A 9,882-nucleotide genomic window follows, 5' to 3' on the forward strand; every position below is an offset into this window, starting at 1 on the left:
ACAAGTGCTACTCTACACTGCTCAAAACTCGCGTTTGAATCGTCAGTGGCAAATTCTTTAAATATAAAAAAACTTACTTGCAGTCTTTGAGTCAGAACAGCCGGCATTGTAGTCTACTCTCCCAGGATCAGGAAACAGTCCTCCATAAACAGTGTTGTAAATACAACTTAACCACTGATTTCTAGTCGTGTCCTCTTTTGGAAGGCCAAACAAAGTAGTTTCGCTTTCACAACGAAACAGCGTCACACACCGCGGCCTTGAGTGAGCGGAGGCCGCGGGGCCTAGAGTGAGCGGAGGCCGGCTTGAGTGAGCGGATATCGTCCTCTTTTGGAAGGCCAAACAAAGTAGTTTCGCTTTCACAACGAAACACCCAGCATCTTCACGACATGGCGGCAGCAACAATACCACAGCGAATAAAAGTTACGCCTTCTTTCTTTGTGTGAACATTTGGGCGGCGTTATGCAAATCTTCCCACATCGGAACGTAGACATGTGGGGGCGTGTGTTAGAACGAGCCGTTTTAGGTAGGAGTGGCTGACTTAACTTTTATAAAGAATATCTCTTTGGATTTGAGACTTTAGTCTTTGCAACTTTACAGATCTTCTTTATGCACCAAGAGCTTGTAACACTTCAAAGAGAAAGGAAAAATTGAAATCGCATCATATGACCCCTTTAAGACCAAACCACAAACTATTCCTAAAATGACTGTTGCCGACAATCTGACTCGGAACGTAAACATTTAGAAGTATTTGACGGTTTTGAAGGTTATCCCAACTCCAAATTTTCCTTTGGTTATGTCCTTGTTTTCATTAACCAGTTGGGCAAGTAACAGCTGCTTGTGTCCAGTTTGGTTTTCTTTTACGTTTGCATGTATTACTATCAGCCATGATTATTCTACTCTGTTTATTTAAAGGCTGTTTATATGCATATTCACTAATATTGAGAAGCATACATGTAAGAGGCTGACAATTAGCTGAACACGTTTATTATAGTGACACTTAGCCTGCATTTTAAAATCTTTATTTGAATGTGGCAACATTTTTATTTTGAAACCTTTATCTTTACTCTAGATTATTTCTATGTATAAATCTCTGCAGAGACTATCAGCCAATCACTGGGCATAGTTAGTAAGCATGCTGACATCATCCATAGCAACGAGGTCAACCCTGCCTTTACTCTTAGCTTAAGACTTCTCTCTATTCCTTAGTAAAAGTTTTTCTCAGCAGCTTTGTGAATAGATTTTAAGAGAAAACTGCTAAAAACTTTTACTGCTATTTAGGAGAACTCTTAGTTGTAAGATAAAATGGTTTGTGAATACGGGCCCAGATTCTTACCTATTTCTCCTTGTTGATTTTCAGAGACTCGAATCACTTGATTTTGACCAAAAAGAGTCTTTCATATTCTGATTCGTTTGTTGATGTTACATTTATGCTAGTAGGTGGCGACAAATGAGCCATCAAAACAGACATTATCCTTTGTTAAACATTTGCTTGTCTACAAATGTCAACTAATGGTTTTCCTAACAAATGACAACAAAATAGATCTATTTTTGCTTATTCATGAATGTAATAAACACAGACTAGTTTCGGATAATTCTGGGGTGGCAATGCATTTTCTTAGTGTGGCAGTTGCCACTCAACGCCACACCAGTAGATCTGCCCCTAGCTGTACTTAAAAACATTAGAAGTCAATGTCCTCTTTTAGATGTAAGTGTGTGTTTGCTGTTGAATTGAAACAATGTGAATTTACACCACTTTAACATTTTATTTAGAAGTTGTTAAAATAGACAGAGCATGGAGGAGTAGTGATCACATTGTGGCTGTGGGCTTGCCCCATCCACTTCTCTCCTGGAATATTAAAAAAAAAGAGAATGAATGGACAATGAACAGTACATCACCAACAATTTTATGATTTAAATCATGATACAGCACAACAAATTATCAAGAAAATTGTATGGTAAATATAGGAATATAATAATAATAAACTCAAATCTGAGTATTAATAAACAGAACACTTGTTGACCTGTGATTTTCAGTTGTCCATGATGTCAGTTTTTTTAAATCTTAAATCTGTAGTCAGTTTTTCCATGTCCATGTCATTGTAGTGCTAAATATAAACTATGACTGGAAAGTGATGTAGACAAATTAGCATAGAATATTTAATAACAAAGCATGAATAACATACTTGCTTATCTTGCAAGAGAATAATTTAAATTTTTTATTATTATTATCTTGACAGTAACTGGAATAGCCTTTATAAAAATAAAAATGTCAACCTGTTATTTTCTTTATAAGAGAAAGAAAACAAATGTCTTGCATTGCGCATTATAAATCTGTTCATAAGAACCATCTGAGAGAAACGGTGGCTTGAATACCTTTCTCAGAAAGGCTTGAAGATGAAAACATAGGGACTCCAAAATACTCAGACAGCAGCTTCAGATCTGAGACCATGTACAGAAGTTTACTAGGGTTCAATCCAAGGGGGCGGTTACCTAGGGAAAGAACAAACTTGATAAGGGTTTCAGCCTTCATCTATAAATAAAACAAATGTTCACATATAGTTGACAACTGTGCATTACAAATTATACTTAAGCGGTTAGAAGAGAGCTTCACATTTAGTACATATATACTTATGAAAAAAAGTGATTAAATAACTACATAAAGGAATACATTTACTGTCTGGAATATATAAAAAGCTATGACCATTAATGTGACATATGTATTTAGATTAGTTGTGATCATGTAATTTCCCCATTACCTGAGCCGTATACAACTTACTAAATATGCGGGTTTGAATTTGAGGTTGATGTTCCAAACATTTCTATAGCGACACAGCACCTTAAAACACAAACACACACACACACAAATCAACACATGCATGATATTGACACTGCATTAGTACAGATGGCATGGCAATGAAATATACTAAGGGGCGAAAAACATTACGCACCTCAAATGCCAGCCAGGAATTAGGAGAAGCAACATCATAAAAGAACTCAATAATTTTTGAGCTCCTCAAGTTTCTCTAGGATGTTCAGACACCAGGCACAACTCCTGGCTCAATCAATGTCCATTAAACACAGTAAAAGAGGGCGTGCAGGTTTACCTTTCATCCACTGTTTATGGTTTAGAATGAAAACGGTTTCATCAGCACTTGCATTCAGTGTCTGACAGCTGATGGTTTTAAGTAGGACTTCAAAAAGTCCATAGTAGGAATGCACAATTCAACATTCGGGTGCATCACTAACCAGTTAAAATCGGTTAATCAGCAAGTCATAAATAAATATGATAAAAAGTGATCAAACATGACAAAATAGGTCTTTACTGGCTAAAACTATAGACCATGCTAATTGTTTATATTTAACACAGAATAATATTTTAAGGTTTAACACATTATCAGACATGGACTAAATATTTTACACCCTAGGTAAATAAAGTCAATAATTTTTTAATTGTAAAAAATTTTAAACATTTTCTGGTAGTGTGGGGTTAGGTTATAGTATTTATAACTAGCTCAATACAGGAACAGATATAGAAAATTATTAATAGGGTGGCATGAGGGTGGCATGATGACTCTGAGGTGTGCCAACACTAAAGCAAGTGCATGTGGTCAATGTGTCATGTGGATTTCTGGTCTGATATACACATCTGTGTGCATGAAGAACAGTAGCATTACCATAAAGTAATCTATATTGTTTAAAAACAATAAAAAATTTATATCAAAATATAAATACCCAGGGCACCAAGACGTTGGCTATTAAATCAACATATTCTAAATGTCTCTGAGCTTGTAACTGTAGGTCTATCATTAATGCAAACAGAAGACTATTTTATTAATGCACAGGCTGCTCAGATGAATCACATATTTTAGTTTGAGAGCAACAAACACTTCTGTCTTACGTGGACATTATGGAAGGTCACCCAGAACACCCTAGCAACCATATAGCAAAACCCTAGCAACTGCCTACCATCTCTCTCTCTCGCTCTCTCTCACTCTCTCCAAGTCTCCTTTTACTAGGCAAGGCCTTTATCGAGCCAACATAGTTTATCAAGTTAAGATTAGATTCTTACCTATTTATCCTTGTTGATTTTCAGAGACTCGATTCATTTGATTCAGACCAAAAAGAGTCTTTCCGATTCTGATTCTGTCACGGTTATGTTCTGTTCATGGACTTTGAGTTTGTTTTCATTCATCCCATGTGTTCCTTTGACCTACTTTCTGTTTCCCCCTTGATTATTATCAAGTCATTTAGTCACTCTCTTGTCTGTGTATTTAAGTTCCCTCCTCAGTTCCTTTGGTTGTCGGTTATTGTTGAATGTTATCCTGTGTGTTAGAACCTCTTCATCTTGTGGATTACCATTAAAAGGATTTGTTTATATGATCTTTGTTATCGTCTTCATCATCTTCCTAGCAGCAGTGTGACAGATTTGTTTGTTGATGTTACATTTATGCCAGTAGGTGGCGACAAATGAGCCATCAAAACAGGCATTGTTATCCTTTGTTAAAATTAGCTTGTCTATAAATGTCAATTAATGGTTTTCCTAACAGATGACAACAAAATAAATCTATTTTTGCTTATTCATGAATGTAATAAACACAGACTAGTTTGGGATAATTCTGGGGTGGCAATGCATTTTCTTAGGGTGGCAGTTGCCACTCAACGCCACACCAGTAGATCTGCCCCTAGCTGTACTTAAAAACATTACAAGTCAATGTCCTCTTTTAGATGTAAGTGTGTGTGTTTGCTGTTGAATTGAAACAATGTGAATTTACACCACTTTAACATTTTATTTAGAAGTTGTTAAAATAGACAGAGCATGGAGGAGTAGTGATCACATTGTGGCTGTGGGCTTGTTAGGGTGAGGCCCCATCCACTTCTCTCCTGGAATATAAAAGAAAGAGAATGAATGAATGAACAATGAACAATACATCACAGTACACTCACATTGACCCGCTTTGAAACGGCAACATTAAAGGTACAATATGTAATTTTCGCCGCTAGAGGGCGCGTATTCAAAATAAACAAAGAACCAAATGCGTAGTTTGATGACGCCGTGACTGAGTGTGGAGTCATGGGAGTTGTCGTCTTCATCCCCACAGCCGATGCAATCCGACGGGACTCGGGCAGAAATCATGTTCATGGATGAGCTAATGATTTATTAACATAGTAGAATGAAGCAGGGTGAGGCTGAAAGCCGTCGAAGCAAAACGAGGCCGCTGAACGAGCGTGACACACGGCTTGAAAGCAGCGGAGCTTTTATTATGTCACAGTCGACCGCTTCCACTCCTTCCGGTATGTGGGGAAAAAAGCAGCGCTGTTTTATCATACTAGATACATTTGAAAGTTCTGTTATAATGCTACTCTGTGCGGTCGGTCCATGTCACTAGTTGAAATTGCTTATTTCTCTGGATGTAAACATTTTTCGAAACATTTGGGATAATGTAAGTACACAAGTCAGCAAAATATATAACACTGTTCTAGTGGCTTTTGGATATTTTAATAAAAAAATCTGACATATTGTGCCTTTAATTGGTTTAATTGCAGGTGAGTGACAATTCAACTATACCAATGAACAATGAGGCTAGTATTTTGCTGCCTGTCTTGACTGGTGGACTTGCGTATAGGGGATGTTACGGTTATGGAGGCCCCGCCTTAAAGCCCGAGGCCCTAGGCAATATGCGACCCTGCCTGGACCACAAAACCAGTCTTAAGTCGCTGGGGTATATTTGTAGCAATAGCCAAAAATACATTGTATGGGGTCAAAATTATAGATTTTTCTTTTATGCCAAAAATCATTAGGATATGCCAAAGTAAAGATCATGTTCCAAGAAGATATTTTGTAAATGTCCTACTGTAAATATATTAAAACATCATTTTTGATTTGTAATATGCATGGCTAAGAACTTAATTTGGACAACTTTAAAGGCGATTTTCTCAATATTTTGATTTTTTTTGCACCCTCAGATTCCAGATTTTTAAATTGTGGTATCTCTGCCAAATATTGCCCTATCATAACAATATATCCATATATCAATGGAAAGCTTATTTATTCAGCTTTCAGATGATGTATAAATCTCAATTTCGAAAAATTGACCCTTATGACTGGTTTTGTGGTCCAGGGTCACATATAGCTGCTCCGCCTATAGGTAGCGCCGACCCTGCGCACATCATAAATCCGTCTTTTTGGCAAGTACCAGATAGTCTATGGGAGTAATGTAATAAAATATCTTTAATACAACTGAATTTGTATTTAACATTATCACAATTTAATAAAAGCAAACTACTAATTATAAAGCTTTCATTTCCATGGTTATTCAAACAGGGAATAAATACATAATGTGAGCAAAGAACCTTCACTTTATCAAAGAACATTATCACTGACTTCAGTCTAGCCTGAGTTTAAGCACTCTCAAAAAAAAAAAAAAAACTCTTGTTATAATCAATGAATCTGTATATACTGTGAAATTAATCTCTTAAATTCTACGTACATCTGCACTTTGTTGTTTATCAGAGAACTGGCAAGAGTGCAGAATTCAGTCAGCGCATGCAAGCACTGAGCAAAACTCTGGTGTTTCAGCGATGACTCATCTGAACGAGTCTGATTGACCATTGCATTCATAAGATCAACAGAATCGTGTGTGATCGGTTACAATGCTCAACGCTGTTAAACGTGTAAAAAATAAGACGCAACATGAGCAGATCTAAATTGAATGCCACAGTCAACACTTTCTTATTTAATTTTCACTTTATTCGCGACAGCCGTGATAGATTTGTTTTAACTGCACAGGGGCATTTTTTAAAATAGGTTAAATTTTTTTGCACCCAAAATTGTTTGGTGCGATACCATTCCAAATTTAGGGGGCCCCCGCACATTTATTGTTACTCACTCCAGACACAAGTATAAAGTCTTTGCATACATATATGAAATTTATGAAATGTTCACACACACTTGAACACACTTCTTATGCTCCACATACTCAAACACTTATGACATTCTAATACGTGGAAGGTACTCTTTGAATTTTAAAAACAGTATGTGTGATTGATTTCATGTGCGTGGTGTGTGTACAAACGGTCTTTTATGAGACTATAAGATTGTTGCACATGTGTGGCCAAGACTAAATAAACGAATCACTCTATGAGACAACTCGTTTGAGTTATTTAAAAGATAAGTTCAAAATCAAAGAATCGTTCATGGACGAACCACGACTAGTTTACACTTTTTTAACATGACAGTTATTGGAGTAACTTTTCTAAAAATATAAAGCATAACGTAAATTTGTAAAATAATCGACGATGGCATTAGTCAAACTAATTGTTAATAAAGGTTATCGGGTAATTTGTTAACAGTTTACATCCCTAGTTCATAGTTACCGATGCGTTGAGCCATGAGCTCAAATCTGTCAGAACCAAAGAAGACCTGTCTTTCCGTTCACATCACACACGATGAATGGAAGGCCAAAGGACTGAAAAAAGAGGAAAAAGTGAAAATAACTGTGAAAACAATTTTTATCATTTATTTACCACTATGAAAAGACAAAGGGTTTAAAAACACAAGTAAAAGGCACTGACTCGATAGTCCAGTGCTTCTTGTGTGACACTCATCAGCTTGTCTTTGATTTGCTGAGATTGGGAAAGGATCAGAATTTCTTCCACCTCATTGGCTGAGAGACCTGCCTTTAATCCTGCCTGTGCAAAACAGAAAGGCAAGCCTATAGTTAACACACTATTTTATCAAACAGTAGTTTGTTTTATTGTCTTTCCTACTGGTTTACTATAGCTAGATATGCCAGTTTTCACCTTGGTGCTAAAATGAAATTTTTTCATATGCATAATGGAATGGAGTAATAATTTAAAGATTATCACGTAAATGTTAGTGATTGTTTTCTCATTTAGTTTGATTTAATTTCTTAATCTTGGGTATAGGATACCTCAATTAATGAGGCAGGCTGGGTAATGTCCTGATGAGTGCTCCAGACATTCTTCCAGAGCTCTCTAGACACCCTTTCCACCAGCACGCCTCCTTCTTTTTCTTTCTCAGCAACAGCTGTCACAAAACGCATCGCATTCAAAGTGCCTTAGTTGGAAAGAAAGGGAGAAAAATAGATTAATTTTGATTAACCTAAATAACCAATGTTTACATAAAAATGAAAAATACCTGAAATTTTGTCATTTATTTTTAAATAAACAGAAAGAAAGACAGATTATTCTTCATTAAATTCCAAAAACAAAAACAAAGTTTAGCACTACTTACATGCCCTTGTAAGGGACCTCACTGGCAGGGAAAAATCATTTCCAAAAAGTTTATAATAAAAATGACTTTATAATTATAATTATAAATATAGCTGCAAGCAGCAATCACGGGGCCAAGCACTCCAGAGGCAAATTGAGGAGCTAAGCATGGCATGGAGCATCAGACCAAATGCGACAATGAGTAATAAAAGCAATTTTAGGATGACTGAAATTGAAATGGCTGTAAAATCATACATACAACCACTAGTAATATGATTAAATGGCTTATCACTTTTGACCAAAAGGTGGCGCTGTAATCAAATCATTTTGCTGTGTTCTGTGTGAGGTGACAATGGCACACACAAAGTTTGTTGTCATTATGTCAAAGCTTTGCATAGATATAGCCTTAGAGTCATTTTGGCACCATGTCTAAAATTTGTAGTGGCACTGTACAAAAACAGTTTCGTTTATCGACACGAAATCCATAACCCTTTGTCAGCACAGTCTGAAGATCATCTGACTCGATTTTGGTGAAAATCGGACCAACGAGTGGCAGAGGAGTTAAAAAAAGTAGGTTTTCAACATAAATCAAAATGGCGGTCAGGAAGTTCAGCTTACTCTGGCATATTTGGTATCTTGTTGTAGGCATATGCCAAGGAATATTTTGATATCAGTTTCATCGCAATAGGCTAATGCAATCAAAAGTTATTAGCATTTTTATGAATGTAATTATTGATGGTTAATGAATGGTTTATTACTCTTGACCAATAGGTGGCGCTGTTACCAAATTGATGTGGCTTGTTCAGTGTGAGGTGACAATGGCACAAACAAAGTTTGGTGTCAATATGTCAAATATTTGCAGAGATACAGCCTCAGATGCAGTTTGGCACTATGCCTAAAATTTGTAGTGGCACTGTACAAAAACGTTTTCGTTTATTGACACGAAATCCATAACTTTTTGTCAGCACAATCTGAAGATCATCTGACTCGATTTTGGTGAAAATCGGACCAACGAGTGGCGAGGAGTTAAAAAAAGTAGGTTTTCAACATAAATCAAAATGGCGGACAGGAAGTTCAGCCAATTATGGCGTGATTGGTATCGATGATCTCGGCATGATCCAAGGAATCTAACAACATCAGTCTCTTTACAATAGCCCAATTTATTCAAACGTTATTAGCATTTTTGTAAATTGCTTAATAACTTTTGACCACAAGGTGGCGCTGCACCCAAAATTTTTGTGTACCATCAGGGCACGGTGCCGAAGGCGCATACCGATTTTTGTAATAATAAAGTCTAAGCGTTCTTAAAATATTGCATTTTTTGACTAAATTCAAAATGGCCGACGCCCAAAATGGCTGACAGAATCAGACAAACCGTCTAGGACGAGTTCGAAAAAGTAGGTTTTAGGAACAATTAAAAATAGCGAAAAAACGAAACCTTGCGATTTTTGAATTTTGGTGTTCATTCGACTCGGCATGAGCCAAGGATTCACAGGAAATTTGGAAAAGGAATTTTCCATTTGTGCCTTATGGTTCAAAAGTTATTAGCATAAAGAAATTGCAACTTTGAACAAGTGGTGGCGCTAGAGAGTTGGAGTTAGAGACTCCAAACTTGCTGTGGTTAATGTTGAGACTGTCCTCTATCAGTGT

At 36.6% G+C, this 9,882-nt stretch overlaps 1 long non-coding RNA gene and 1 pseudogene across 1 annotated transcript; both read right to left on the minus strand.

Moving 5' to 3' along the window:
* Positions 1-1,756: 1,756 nt before the first annotated feature.
* LOC107724781 (uncharacterized) lies at positions 1,757-4,146 on the minus strand. The gene is made up of 4 exons (XR_001638050.1): positions 4,070-4,146; positions 2,777-2,836; positions 2,374-2,490; positions 1,757-1,846 (listed from the first exon to the last, which is right to left on the minus strand). It is a non-coding gene; the product is annotated as an uncharacterized LOC107724781 (long non-coding RNA).
* Positions 4,147-4,821: 675 nt separating this feature from the next.
* Positions 4,822-9,882, minus strand: part of LOC107724801 (glutathione S-transferase kappa 1-like) — a 7,661-nt pseudogene continuing 2,600 nt past the window's right edge.

Source organism: Sinocyclocheilus rhinocerous, unplaced genomic scaffold (genome assembly GCF_001515625.1).
Source record: "Sinocyclocheilus rhinocerous isolate Xijiao unplaced genomic scaffold, SAMN03320098_v1.1 scaffold1717, whole genome shotgun sequence".
NCBI lineage: Eukaryota > Metazoa > Chordata > Actinopteri > Cypriniformes > Cyprinidae > Sinocyclocheilus > Sinocyclocheilus rhinocerous.